The sequence below is a fragment of the Camelina sativa genome, chromosome 15 (assembly GCF_030686135.1).
Source record: "Camelina sativa cultivar CO46 ecotype springtype chromosome 15, ASM3068613v1".
NCBI lineage: Eukaryota > Viridiplantae > Streptophyta > Magnoliopsida > Brassicales > Brassicaceae > Camelina > Camelina sativa.
Window position 1 is genome coordinate 18970522 of NC_141894.1, and position 13173 is coordinate 18983694.

At 40.5% G+C, this 13173-nt stretch overlaps 1 non-coding gene across 1 annotated transcript; it reads left to right on the forward strand.

The window, feature by feature from the left end:
- Positions 1-2581: 2581 nt before the first annotated feature.
- Positions 2582-2688, forward strand: LOC147926847 (small nucleolar RNA R71). The gene has a single exon (XR_015583150.1). It is a non-coding gene; the product is annotated as a small nucleolar RNA R71 (small nucleolar RNA).
- The last annotated feature ends 10485 nt before the right edge of the window (positions 2689-13173 follow it).

The window sequence follows — 13173 nt, forward strand, 5'->3', positions numbered from 1 at the left end:
TATTTCTGGTAATACTCACGCATCTCATTGTGTTTGTGGTGCAGGTAATGTGTAGCGTGGAATCATGGCGATGAGGAGGAGGATGATCTAGGGTCTCGTTTGTGTGATGTTGGTTATATTATTTATGTTGGAACCTTGGTTAGAGTTATGTTAGGTTGCTGGTTTATATTGGTTATGATTGGTATTGTATTTAAACTGAATTGGAGTTGGGTTGGTTTGTCTTCCGTTGTGCATGTTGATTTGTTATTGGTTTATTGTTTGAGTTGTATAATTAAGTAGTATGGGATGCTTAATTATGTATTGTACTTATTTAAAAAAAAAAAACGGGTCAGGGCGTTTCAAGAGTTTTGTGGAATTCAGACTCTACTCGTCAACCGAGTAGAAACACGATCAGACGCGTCGGGTACAGAGTCGGGTAGAGCCTCGGGTTCCCAAAATTTCCTTTTTCCTTTTCTTCTCTTTATATATATATATATATATATATATTTATAAATATGTAAAACCCTAAAATAAGACAAAATAAATAAAATTAAATTAAAAGAAAATAAAGGATACCTTTGGGACTTCCTCATAAGTGAGCTTGTTTTAAGTCACTAAGCTTGACTCTTCATGCTCTTCAAGCATGGGTTTTAGGAGGGAGAAGTTTTTGAATCCTCTCCACTGTAGCACACTGATTTAATGGATATTCCATGTCTTGTCTAGGTTCTACAGCAAATGTAGTATGGACTTCTTTGTGATGCTTGACTCTTCTTTGTTTTGTCTGTGTGGAAAAAGCTTGACCATCTATGGTTGGCTCCTTAATTCCCTTCCTTATGCCAAATTCCATTTTGAAATGCTCTCCATGCTCAATTCTGATCTTCCCTTGCTTCACATCAATCACTGTTCCTACTGTTGCCAAGAATGGTCTTCCTAGGATCAGTGGATCGTCTGGTTCCTTATCTATATCAAGGATCATGAAGTCAGTAGGAATTTCCACTCTTCCAATCCTGAGAGGCAAGTTTTCCAGGATACCAATGGGGTGTCTAATTGTTCTATCAGCTAGAACCAAATACAGACTACTCGGTTTAAAACTGTTGAAACCCATCTTGTTGGCAACTGAAAGTGGCATGATGCTGACTGAAGCGCCCAGATCGCACAAGCAGTTGTTGAAAATCCTAAGGCCTATTGAACATGGCAAGGTGAAAGAGCCAGGATCCTCCAATTTCTCCTCAATTTGCAGTTCAGAATCTAGACACACTCCACTTCTCAGAATTGCATCTCCAATCTCCTTGACAGCTTCCTTCACCTCGATCTCCAGCTGAGCTGTCTCCTTGATGAGTTCCTCTCGAAGTTCGTGTGGTGGCAAGAGCTTAGGAGGTGGGGCTTTTTGTTTAGACATACGCTCTGCAAGCGCCTCTAATTGGATGTCAAGAGCAGCTCTGAACCTTTCCTCTAATTCCCCTTCCTCAGCTGCAGGCAGTTGAGGTTGATTTTTCATCTGAACGTCTACCTGATGTATCATCCGATCACCATCATCAGGTATGTCATCGGGTTCAGCCTCGGGTGGTGCATCGGTTTGTGATTCTCGAACCAGTGCTCGATTATCAACTCGATCAGTATCCTCGGGTGAAGACTCGGGTTCATACTAGAATATGTAGTATTGGTACTCATTCATCCCATAGTGATCCATATCCTCCCCATCTTGAACATCGCTGTCCTCAGTGAGGTAGTCCTCAAAATCATCATCAAGAAAGATGGCTTGGGCTGTGGCATAATCTTTTGGGTTCTGAACAGCTTTACCTGGAAGCTGATTGAGCTTTGGAGGTGGTTGGGTGTTGTGATGGCCTTCTAGGTATCTCAACTTAGTGTTGAGAGAATCATACTTGGCATTCAGGTCATTATACCCATAACCGATCTTGTTGCTCCTCTCCGCAAAATATTTTGCATTGTCCATTGCAGCCGATGCTTGACTTTGTATCATCTCCTGAATGAGGCTGCATAGGTCAGCTTCTTGAGATTGGTTATGCGGGCCTTGTTGTGGTAGGAATCCAGGTGGTGCAATGGGTTGGTGGTAATTGTTAGAATACTGCTGCTTAGGAGCATAGCCTTGATTGTATTGAATAAAGGGCTTTTGCTGGCTTTGGTTCCCTTGGACTGCCTATGGGTAGATTTGGTCTTGAGGATTTGCAACATTCTGATTACGGTATGACAGATTTGGGTTTTGTTGTACCCTTTATTGTAACCTCCTTGGTTGTTGATGTAGTTCACATCCTCTAGCTGAACATTCTCCCCATCTTGTTGCTGAAACTGGTCTTCTTCTGAGATGGCATGGACATGCTGCTGTTGGCTGAGGAGCTTATCCAATTTGTCATTGAGAGCTTTCATGTCCCGTTTGTACTTCGCATTATTGTCTCCAGAAGAGCGTATTGTGCGATCATACTCCTCATTGTAATGCCCATCAAATTGAGCTAAGTTCTCCACTAGATCCCAGCCCTCGTCGACATCCTTGTTGAGGAAGTTACCATTACTAGCGGTGTCCAGCAACATCCGTATCTTAGGGACCACTCCGCGGTATAGTGTACTTAGCAACAAAGCATTGCTGAATCCATGATGCGGGCATCTGCTTGTGTATCCCTTGAAACGTTCCCAAGCTTCACTGAACGTCTCATTGCTTTTCTGAACAAAGCTGGAGATGTCATTTCGCAGCCTTGCGGTTCTTGAGTTGGAGAAGAATTTGGCTAGAAACGCCTTTTTGCATGCTTCCCAAGTGGTGATAAACAAATCCTAACAAAATGAAAAAAAAAAGAGTTTGAATCGCTCAGTCTCTCGCTCAGAATCTCTCGCTTTCTGTTCTGAGTGTCTGTGGCATGCTAGGGCGAGAGGAAAAAGAGGGGGTTTTTATATGGAAACACTTTTAACCTAGCTGTCCAGTCCTGCCCGAGGGTCTGCTCGATGCGGTGCACGAGGATAAGGTCGGGTTGTTCCTCGTGTAGGTCTTTGGGTTGTTCTTCCTGCTCTTGGATCTCCTTCGATCCGGTTGAGGTTTGGACTGTTCTTTCTGCTCAATAGCTCCTTCAGGTACATGCTCGGATTTGACCTTGTTTCCCCCCATTTTAGACTCTAAAGTACATGTTTCATCCAAAATGCATAAGTGCAAGAATGCAACACCCTAAATGGCCTAAATGCGAATTCCTCCAGTTAATGACCTAAAAATGCTAAGGTTAGGGTATAAATAATGCATAATATGGACAAAAAAGGGTGTCTAAAACATGTAAATTAGAGTGTTATATTGCTTGCAGAGATGAAGTACGTTCATTTGACTACGATTTGTGGATGTCGAGTATGGGTTAGTTGGACCTGGCTTATATTTGTAGAAGTTTTTGTAAGGAGTGATTTTTACGCCGGTTTTCTCGTCGGAATTATGGGGTTCCAATGAGATCGTTTCCCGTGTGTCATGTGCGAGGGTTGGAAATCCTGGTGCAGTCGTTTCAGTTTGGCATTAGAGCATATATGGTTCTAGGATAGGTTGATGGATAGAAATAGACTTTGTCTAGGTTGTTTAGACGCGATAAGTTCTACGGAAAAGCACATAAGTGTTGAGATATTTGATCGAGAAGAGAACATGTTGGAAAAAATTGCTTGGATGCTGTGATCCTAGAATGGAGTTCCGAAAAGCTAAGTGATAACAAGATTTTCACCCAGGGTATCAATTCCCTATGCAGTTGTAGTACAAAGGGTTATCAATCCAAATGGTCGTTATGCTAGCAGATAAGATATGTTCAGAAGCAAGCAAGTCAAGCCAAGCAAAATTGGGGTTTGATCTAACAATCCTAAAATAAATAAAAGAAAATAAATAAACAAGAACCACACGACCTAAGCACTCGATGCAAGCATTCGAGTACATGATCGGGTGGAGAGATCGGGTCACGAAGCAAAGGATAAACAGCTCGAAGGTATACACAAAGCTGGTGATCGAGTACCAGTTCGGGTAAGGGATCGAGTTATCAAATAAAGTGAAACAATAAAGATAAGAAAGCTCCTAAGGATGGGGTAATTGACTCCTAAGTGTTCCTGACCAGTATGGGATGTCCTACATGCCTCAAGCAAATATTCCCTAGACAATGAATCTCTAAAATCTTGTTAAAACACTCTCGTGATAGAAACAATCAACCTTGATCACTCCCTTACCCAACTCTCATTGGAGAAACATGACCAAGCAGACAATACAAACCGATTCATTATTGTCAATAAACTCCTTACACATCTAATCTCTTAGGCTAAGTGAGTAAATCTCTAGCATTGATTGATTCAAGTATTTTAACTACATCTCTCGATGGCAAAACACCCTAGATCTAATCTCAACCTCTCGGTCTGAAAATAGCTTTAAGAACACCAATCTAGAAAAGAATTTATTTAACATAAACAATCAAGCTAAGACATCCTAACCGGTCAAGAAAACATATTTGTCTATCCCATCCCTAGAAACTTTGTTTCACTACTCAGATCTCATTGCAGAAAACATAAAAAACTCAAATAAACAAAAATTGCATTGTATTGAAAATAAGATAGAAGTAAAAGAGTTACAGAGTCGAAATCTTAAAGAATAGCAAAAGAAATGTAAAACAAATCCTAATAAAGTGGAAAAATCTTTGAGTCGCTCAAGATCTCTCTCAGAAGCTCTCGCTCTCTGTTCTGAGTGTCTGCGGCGTGCTAGGGCGAGAGGAAGAAGAGGGGGGTTTATATATAGAAACCCTTTTAACCTAGCTGCCCAGTCCTGCCCGAGGGCCTACTCGATGCGGTGCACGAGGATAAGGTCGGGTTATTCCTCAGGTAGATCTTTGGGTTGTTCTTCCTGCTCTTGGATCTCCTTCGATCGGGTTGAGGTTCAAACTGTTCTTCCTGCTCAATAGCTCTTTCGGGTACATGCTCGGATTTGACCTTGTTTTCCCCCATTTTAGGCTCTAAAGTACCTGTTTTCATCCAAAATGCACAAATGCAAGAATGCAACCCCCTAAGTGGCCTAAATGCGAATTTCTGCAGTTAATGACCTAAAAATGTTAAGGTTAGGGTATAAATAATGCAAAATATAGACAAAAAAAGGTGTCTAAAACATGTAAATTAGAGAGTTATCACACCCCCAAACTTAAATCTTCCTAGTCCTCTAGCAAGGAAGTAGGAGGATGAGTTTTAAAAATGGGGACTCATAACCTTTTTGTGCTAAGCAAATGATTCAAGCGATAGTCCTTAAAGATAGTTTAATAGTACTAAGATCAATCAACATACTTACAAATATTTTTCTATGCTTATCACAATGCATCGATCTAGTTCAACCTCCAACTAAAAGTAAAGACTTGCAATTCCAAAGAACATCTCTTTCACATTCATTAAAGTGTTTGGCGAATTCTTGCAAATGGGAAGTGAATCAAGCTCAATCGGATTCAAGGGTAAGGCTTTTTGGTAGGGTGTTTTCAAACAATATCTTTGGGTGGTTTTCTCTCAAAAGTTGGAATGTTAGACAGTTGTAAAAACTATCTAAGATTGAGAACAATTAGGGCATACAAAGCTTAACTCTTGATAATCTACTATTTTCTCATTCACTTTCTTTATGTCCAACACCCTAGAGTAAAACTACCCATAACCTTGATTTTAACTCTTTTTTTTTTTTTTTTTACAATCCCTAAGATTTAAGCTTTAAACATCTAGCTCTTTTTTTTTTCTTTGCTAAACTCCTAATAATATTCCTAAATTATATTTTTTTTTTCTAGGAGACTATAGCAAGATCTTTCTCTTTTTTTTTTTACTTAGACTCTTAGAGCTAATTAAACCGAAGCTTAGGGACTTTTCTTCTTTAATTTATTTTTATTTATTTCTCAACCCAACCCCAGATAATCATGCTAACCACCTATCTTTCAACGAATTCTATTAACTAGTCCAAATGATTCTAACTTAGCTAAAACAAGAGCCAGTTCTTTGTCGTTCTCAATACTCTCAAGGTTTCACAACCTATAGCACAATGAAAAGACCTCACTCAACAATTCACAACAAGGTTTGAAAGAAAGGTTTGGGTTCAAGGGTAGGGAAAAAAAATCGGGTTAAACGAAAAGATTGGAAAAAAATGGAGTGTTAACCCGAGTTTAGAGTTACCATGAGCAAGTATTCAAATTCCATAAGCAAGATAATTTAAGTTCAGGTTAATTCCAGTAATATAGAGATGAAGCAATGTTCAAGCAAGTGGAGGAAGCTTTCAAAAGACACAAGGTTTTAAACAAAGATTTTTCATTTTTTTCTAAAGATTGATCTAGCAACAATGAACTGTGATTAAGGGCTATAACTTCAATCCTAAGGTTTGACTTTAAACAAGGGGGTTTTAATCATTGTTCCCTAAAATGCATATGCAACAATCCTGTATGAAGCAATCTAGACTCAATCCTAATAATGTAAATGCAACTACATGAACACTCTCTCTTTTTAAACAAAAAAAATCAAATTTTTTTGGGTTTTTTATGCAAATAGATGTAGACTCAAATGAATAAAACTAGCATGCAAAAATTTGAAATAAGAAAATAAGAAAATAAAACACAATGTTATATACATTCTCAGACCCTCCCCCAAACTTAAATTACATAGTCCACTGTGTAAATAAAAGTATGAAAAAGAAGTCTGAGAATCACAAAAAAATGAAACAAAATATAATGCAATGGTATAGACAATGGTTTGGATGAAAGTGGTACCTCATGGGTTGGTGAAGAAGGAGGTTGTGGCAGCCTCCATGCTCGCAACCATGTACCCAGTATCGTCACCGGCTTCAGCAGGTGCCGAGATTCACTCATCAGAAAGCTCGATTATGTGCACGGACGACTTGCTCGAACCAGCATCCGAGGGGTTGATCGGGTAAGGCATCGCGTAGCTCATCGGGTAGGGCATCGGGTAATACGACGGGTATGGTGGGAGAGGTCCGGAATGGTCACCCGTGTAGCTGTTCGGAGGGTGCATTGAGTATGCAATCGCGTAGCTCGAAAACACTGAGGAGAGAAAAGACTTAAAAATGTAAGTTATATTTACAACTCTGCCGTTTGGATTCCCTCCCAAATGAGCTTGTTTATAGTCGCTAAGCTTGACTTTCGACTCTTGTCAGATTGGTGCGAGATCGGTGAGATACAGAGATGACCCCGCCTTTGTGCTCTCATTTTCCATGTATTTCTTCACTTTCTGCCCGTTTACAGTAAACTCAGTCCCATCCTTCCCGAGCAAAGTCACTGCTCCATAGGGCATAACTTCTTTAATTCGAAGGGTCCTGACCATCTCAACTTGAGCTTCCCGGGGAACAGTCGAAGCTTCGAGTTGCATAAAAGGACTTTGTCTCCAGCTCTTAAATCCTTGTGTTGGATCTTTTTGTCATGAAAGGCTTTGGTTCTTTCTTGTAGATCCTCGAATTATCATAAGCCTCTAACCATATTTCATCAAGCTCGTGGAGATCCATTGCTTTCCTTTCTTGAGCAGTTTTTATGTTCAAATTCAGGAGTTTGGTCACCCAGATCGCTTTATACTCTACTTCAACCAGAAGGTGACAGTTTTTCCATAAAGAAGCTGGAAAGGCGTTCGCCCAATCGGTGTTTTGTAATCTATCCTGTAAGCCCATAACGCATCATTTAGCTTGAATGCCTAATCCTTTTTCGTGATTCCCACGATTCTGGCTAATATCGCCTTAATCTGTTTATTACTTACTTCCACTTGTCCGCTGATTTGTGGGTGGTAAGATGTTGCGACTTTATGCTTGACTCCGTGCTTTCTTAACAAGCCATCGAAAACTTTGTTAATGAAGTGGGTTCCTCCATCACTGATCACTACTCTAGGGATTCCAAATCTTGGGAAAATGATGTTTTTGAACATCTTCATTACGACCTTGTGATCATTCGTTGGGCTGGCGATTGCTTCGACCCATTTTGAGACATAGTCGATGGCAACCAGGATGTACATGTTTCAATTCGAGGGTGGGTTGAAAGGTCCCATGAAATCTATTCCCCAAACATCGAAAACTTCGACTTCTAAGATCGGCTGTTGAGGCATTTTGTTTCTCCTACCGATGTTACCCATTTTCTGGCATGGGTCACATTTTGTTATGAAGAGTTGTGCGTCTTTGAACATGGTTGGCCACCAAAGACCAGCTTGAAGTATCTTTTGGACGGTTTTGAAAGTAGCAAAATGACCCCCATAGGCGGACCCATGACAGTGCTCGAGTACTCCTCGAACTTCTTCCTCTGCTATACATCGTCTGAACAAGCCATATGTCCCTTTTTGTATAAATAAGGTTCATCCCAGTAATAAATATTGACGTCCCTGAAGAACTTATTCTTTCTGTGGGCATCATAGTCCTTAGGAATTTCCCCGCACACCATGTCGTTCACGAAATCTGAGTACAAGGATAGCTTAGCCGACCCGATTGCCATGAACTCGATCGACCCGGTTGACTCGGGGATCGAGTGAGCTATTGTGTGTCCGATCGTGTTTAGGGTTGTAAATTGGTCTGACCATAACCAAATGGGCATGTCCATTTGGACACATACCATTTATGGTTATTTACGGTCAATGCCCAAATACACCCACACCCAAATCTGTCCAAACCAAATTGGACCATGACCAATTGGTTTGTCCATTGGTTAAAATACACCCATATTCATAATTTACTAAAGGTTCATAAACTCATAATTATAAAGGTTCATAAATTCATAATTATAAAGGTTCATAAACTCATAATTATAAAGGTTCATAATACACCCATATTCATAATTTACTAAAAGTTCATAAACTCATAATTATAAAGGTTCATAAATTCATAATTATAAAGGTTCATAAACTCATAATTATAAAGGTTCATAAACTCATAATTGGTCTGACCGATCAAGACTCATAATTTACTAAAAGTTCATAAAACAAAGAGATTCGCTGAAGCTCCATAGTTATAGTCTTATAGACTTATAGACTTATAGGCTGAGGAGCCAAAGAAGAGCAATCACTGGCTTTTTCTTCCCTCCATCTGATCTCCCCCTCATCTCCAATCACTAATACCAAGAGAGTCTACGAAAACAAACATAAGATCCTGATCAATGACATTAAGTACTAAGTACATATCTAGAGCCGATTTTCCTGTTCCAGCTTTTTGAGAAACAAATGCATAAAAGTCCTACATAATATGACAAAGAACAGAATAAGAATAAAGATAACTGATAACATAATATATTAATATGACAAAGAACTACACTTATAAATCGATATAACTACACTTACACCATATCCAGATGGTAGGCGATCCTCCATAACTTGTGAAGTTGCAGCGGTGTTCACAGGATTCTTCTTATAGACTCCATACAACTTTTCTATCTTCTTGCGGATGTGATCCAACTTAGACTTGCTAGTTGATGGATCTAAAGTGCTAAAGCAGTATTTTAAACAAGTGAACTTCAACCTTGGATCCAAAACAGCAGCAATCGCAAGTATATCACTGTAGTCTTTCCAATATTTGTCAAACTTCAGCTTCATAGTGTCCACCATTTCACAAATGGTCTCATCCTCAGAACTCGCATGAACTCTAAGCCAACATTCAATTTTCCAAACTTGCATAAAGTACAGATTCGCAGTAGGATATTTAGAGCCTGAAATAAGTTTAGTTATTTCATCAAATGGCCTCAATAACTCGCATATAAGCTCTGCTCTAGACCACTCTAATTCAGAAGGAAAACACTTATAACTCGGCTCCACTTCAGCAAGATTACGCAGCACATCTTTAAATTGGATCGCTCTAGACAACATTAGATGGGTTGAGTTCCAACGTGTTCTCACGTCCATAACAAGACCAGCTTTAGAATGAATCCCAACAGTTTCAAGACAGCCTTGGAACATCTGCTCTCTAGACTCTGAAATATTCACAAACTTAACACTTTCCCTAATTTTCTCTAAAGCTTCTTGTATCACCTCTAATCCATCTTGAACTATAAAATTCAGAATATGGGCTGCACACCTTACATGAAAAAACTCTCCACCACAGACCAAATCCTTTCTAAGTTGCCTTCTGATAACTCCTTGCATGTTATCATTCGATGATGCATTGTCGACAGTGATAGTAAATACTTTCTTCTCTAACCCCCATGCTCTCAATAACTCCATCAATTTCATAGCTATCGCAACACCAGAATGCGGTGGAGGAAATGCACAAAAAGATATTATTTTGGCTTGCAAGTTCCAATTTGCATCAATGTAATGTGCAGTTAAACACATATAACCTTCCACGGTTATTGCTCTCCACAAATCAGTTGTAAAACAAACTCTACCCAGAATTTCACTCAAAATCTGCTTAAGTTTGTTTTTCTCCTTCTCAAAAATTTTCAGAACATCAGCAACTGCAGTATTCCTACTCCAAAACTCAATACTCGGATTGACATATGCAAAAGCTTCCCTAATCCTTCTATATTCAACAAATGAGTAAGGAAGATCATGCTCTATAATCGCAACAGCAATCAACTCACGGAACACCATCATATCAATCTTTCGACTATGAGTACTAGGAGTACTACCAGGAGTTTTGGAACAAGTTTTCATATGCCTAAGCAGAGTAGTTGTTCCATTCTTATCTAGATTCAAGTGATAATTATACTTGCAGTGGTTGCATATAATATGATATTTATGATCTTTATCTTTCTCTCCAATAATAGTGAAATTTTTCCAACACCTTGAATGTCTACGTTTACCTCTTTTCACTTGAGCATGAGATGATTCACCCATGAGAGATTCATCGTCCACCGGAGTGTTTTCATCTTCCATAGGATTGGTTTCATCTTCCACCCGATTGTTTTCTTCTTGCATCATATGTCGCTCCCATTCATTATCACTCACGATGTAGTTATCATCACACAAGCTCAGTGTTTTGTCCATCTGTTCAAAAGTATACAAACAATGAACATAAAAAAACGTGAGACAATGAACAAAAACACATAACAAGCTCTCGCTTGGCTATTGAACTATACAAATACATGCGTGGAATTAACTATACAAATACAAGCTCATCAATCATCATTATCTACTACAACAATCAAAAACTTGTAAGTAAAAACAAAACAATCAAAAACCCAGAAACAAATCAAATCTGTACGTTTGTGTTAGAGTAAACCCAGAAACTGAAAAATCAAAATCAAACCCAGTATCAAAACCCAAAAACCCAAAAACCCACAAACCCACAAACCCACTCGAGGAATCAAAATCAAATCTGTACGTTTACAACCCTAGATGACGAGATCGAGATGACGATTTGTTTACCTTATACAAATCGAGATGAGGAGATCACGAGAAGCAGAGCCGCAGAGGAGAAAGTGAGATGGAGGAGTTGAAAAGCCAGAGATGGAATCGAGATGAACAAATCGAAATCGCCTGAGAGGCTGAGAAAGTGAGAGAGAAAGACGAGAAAGAGAGAAGCTGCGAAATGAAAAAAAAAAGTTTCCCCCAAATTGAAAAAACCTTAATTTTTTAGGGTTATTGGACAGCCCACGTCCGAATTAGTTTGGACCATATATCAATGGGCTAAATTGGTTTTAGGCCCATTTGACCGTTTTAAATTTGGTAATGACCAAAACCAGTCCAAATTAATTTGTTCTGGACAGCCCATGGTTTTAGAGACCAATTGACATCTCTAATCGTGTTGCTCATTTCTTCCAAGAAGTCGATGTGCATCAGTCTCTCTTCGGGCATTGAGTCATCTATTGGAAGTGGATCCTCAATTCTCATTCTAGACAAATGGTCTGCCACCCCGTTTTCAATTCCCTTCTTATCGAGAATCTCTATGTCGAACTCTTGCAGAAGGAGGATCCATCTGAGGAGCCTGGGTTTGGTGTCCTTTTTTGAGTGCATGTACCTTAGGGTGGCATGATACGTGTAAACAATCACTTTAGATCCGACCAAGTAACTCCGGAATTTCTCAAACGCAAAGACCACAGCAAGGAGCTCCTTTTCAGTTGTCGCATACCTCGTCTGGGCATCGTCCATGGTTCTGCTGGCGTGGTAGATCACATGGAGCTTTTTATCTATCCTTTGGGCTAGTACTGCCCCCACAGCGTAATCTGATGCGTCACACATAATCTCATAAGGATGATCCCAATTAGGTGCTTGAACTATCGGTGCACTCACCAAAGCTTCCTTTATTTTGTTGAAAGCAACTAAATAATCCTTGTCGACAATAAACTATGCTGCCTTGCAAAGGAGCCGCGTTAACGGTCGCGCAATCTTAGAGAAGTCTTTAATAAATCGCCCGTAGAACCCCGTGTGACCCAGGAAGCTTCTGACATCTTTAACGGATTTAGGAGGTTGCAGTTAAAACATCACTTCTATCTTAGCTTTGTTAACCTCTATCCCATTTTATGAGATCTTGTGGCCTAGGACTATTGTCACGTCCGCGTCCCGCGATCCTAAAGAGGGGCAACTTGTTTTGAGGGAATTGATAGCTAAATGAGCTTGAGTAGCTAAGCTACTAGCTCAACTAGCTGGAATATGAGCTTAAAGAGCTCCGCGAGCTCGATGAACAAGTTCAGTCAGCTGCGGACAGCTCTCGGACAGCTAGAGTCAGCTCGACCAGCTGCCAGGAAGCTCGACCGAGCTCGGCCAGCTGGACTGTAGTGGACAGTGAACGAGTCTGCTGGGAGCTCGGATCTCGGTCATGGGACACGGTGACGAACAGGCATGGACGAACAGTCGTGACCGAACAGGCACGACCAGACAGGGGTGACCGAACAGGCATCATGACCGAACAGGCATGACCGAACCGACACGAACGATCGGTCATGGCCGAACAGGCACAGCCGGACAGGCACGGCCGAACGTACACGATCGAAGAATCTCGTCGGACAGGTACCTTTTGGGACCTAGACTTCGGCCAGGGCCCTATAAATAGAGGGCGTTGCTTTCATTTCTAGAGGACCACCATCGTCCATTCATTCGTCCATCAACGCCTAAGAAGAAAAGGGGGTGCGGCTCGGCGAATACTACGGTACATCGTCCGAACTGATGCGCACGCTACCTCTCTATCGACGGTACGATGAGACGAGCGATGGTTCGACAATTGGGTCGAGCCGATCGAAGGATTAGCGGCAGTTCAGACATGGAGTCAGACTGATCGCAGGACAATCGACGGTTCGATCGTAGCATCGGACCGAT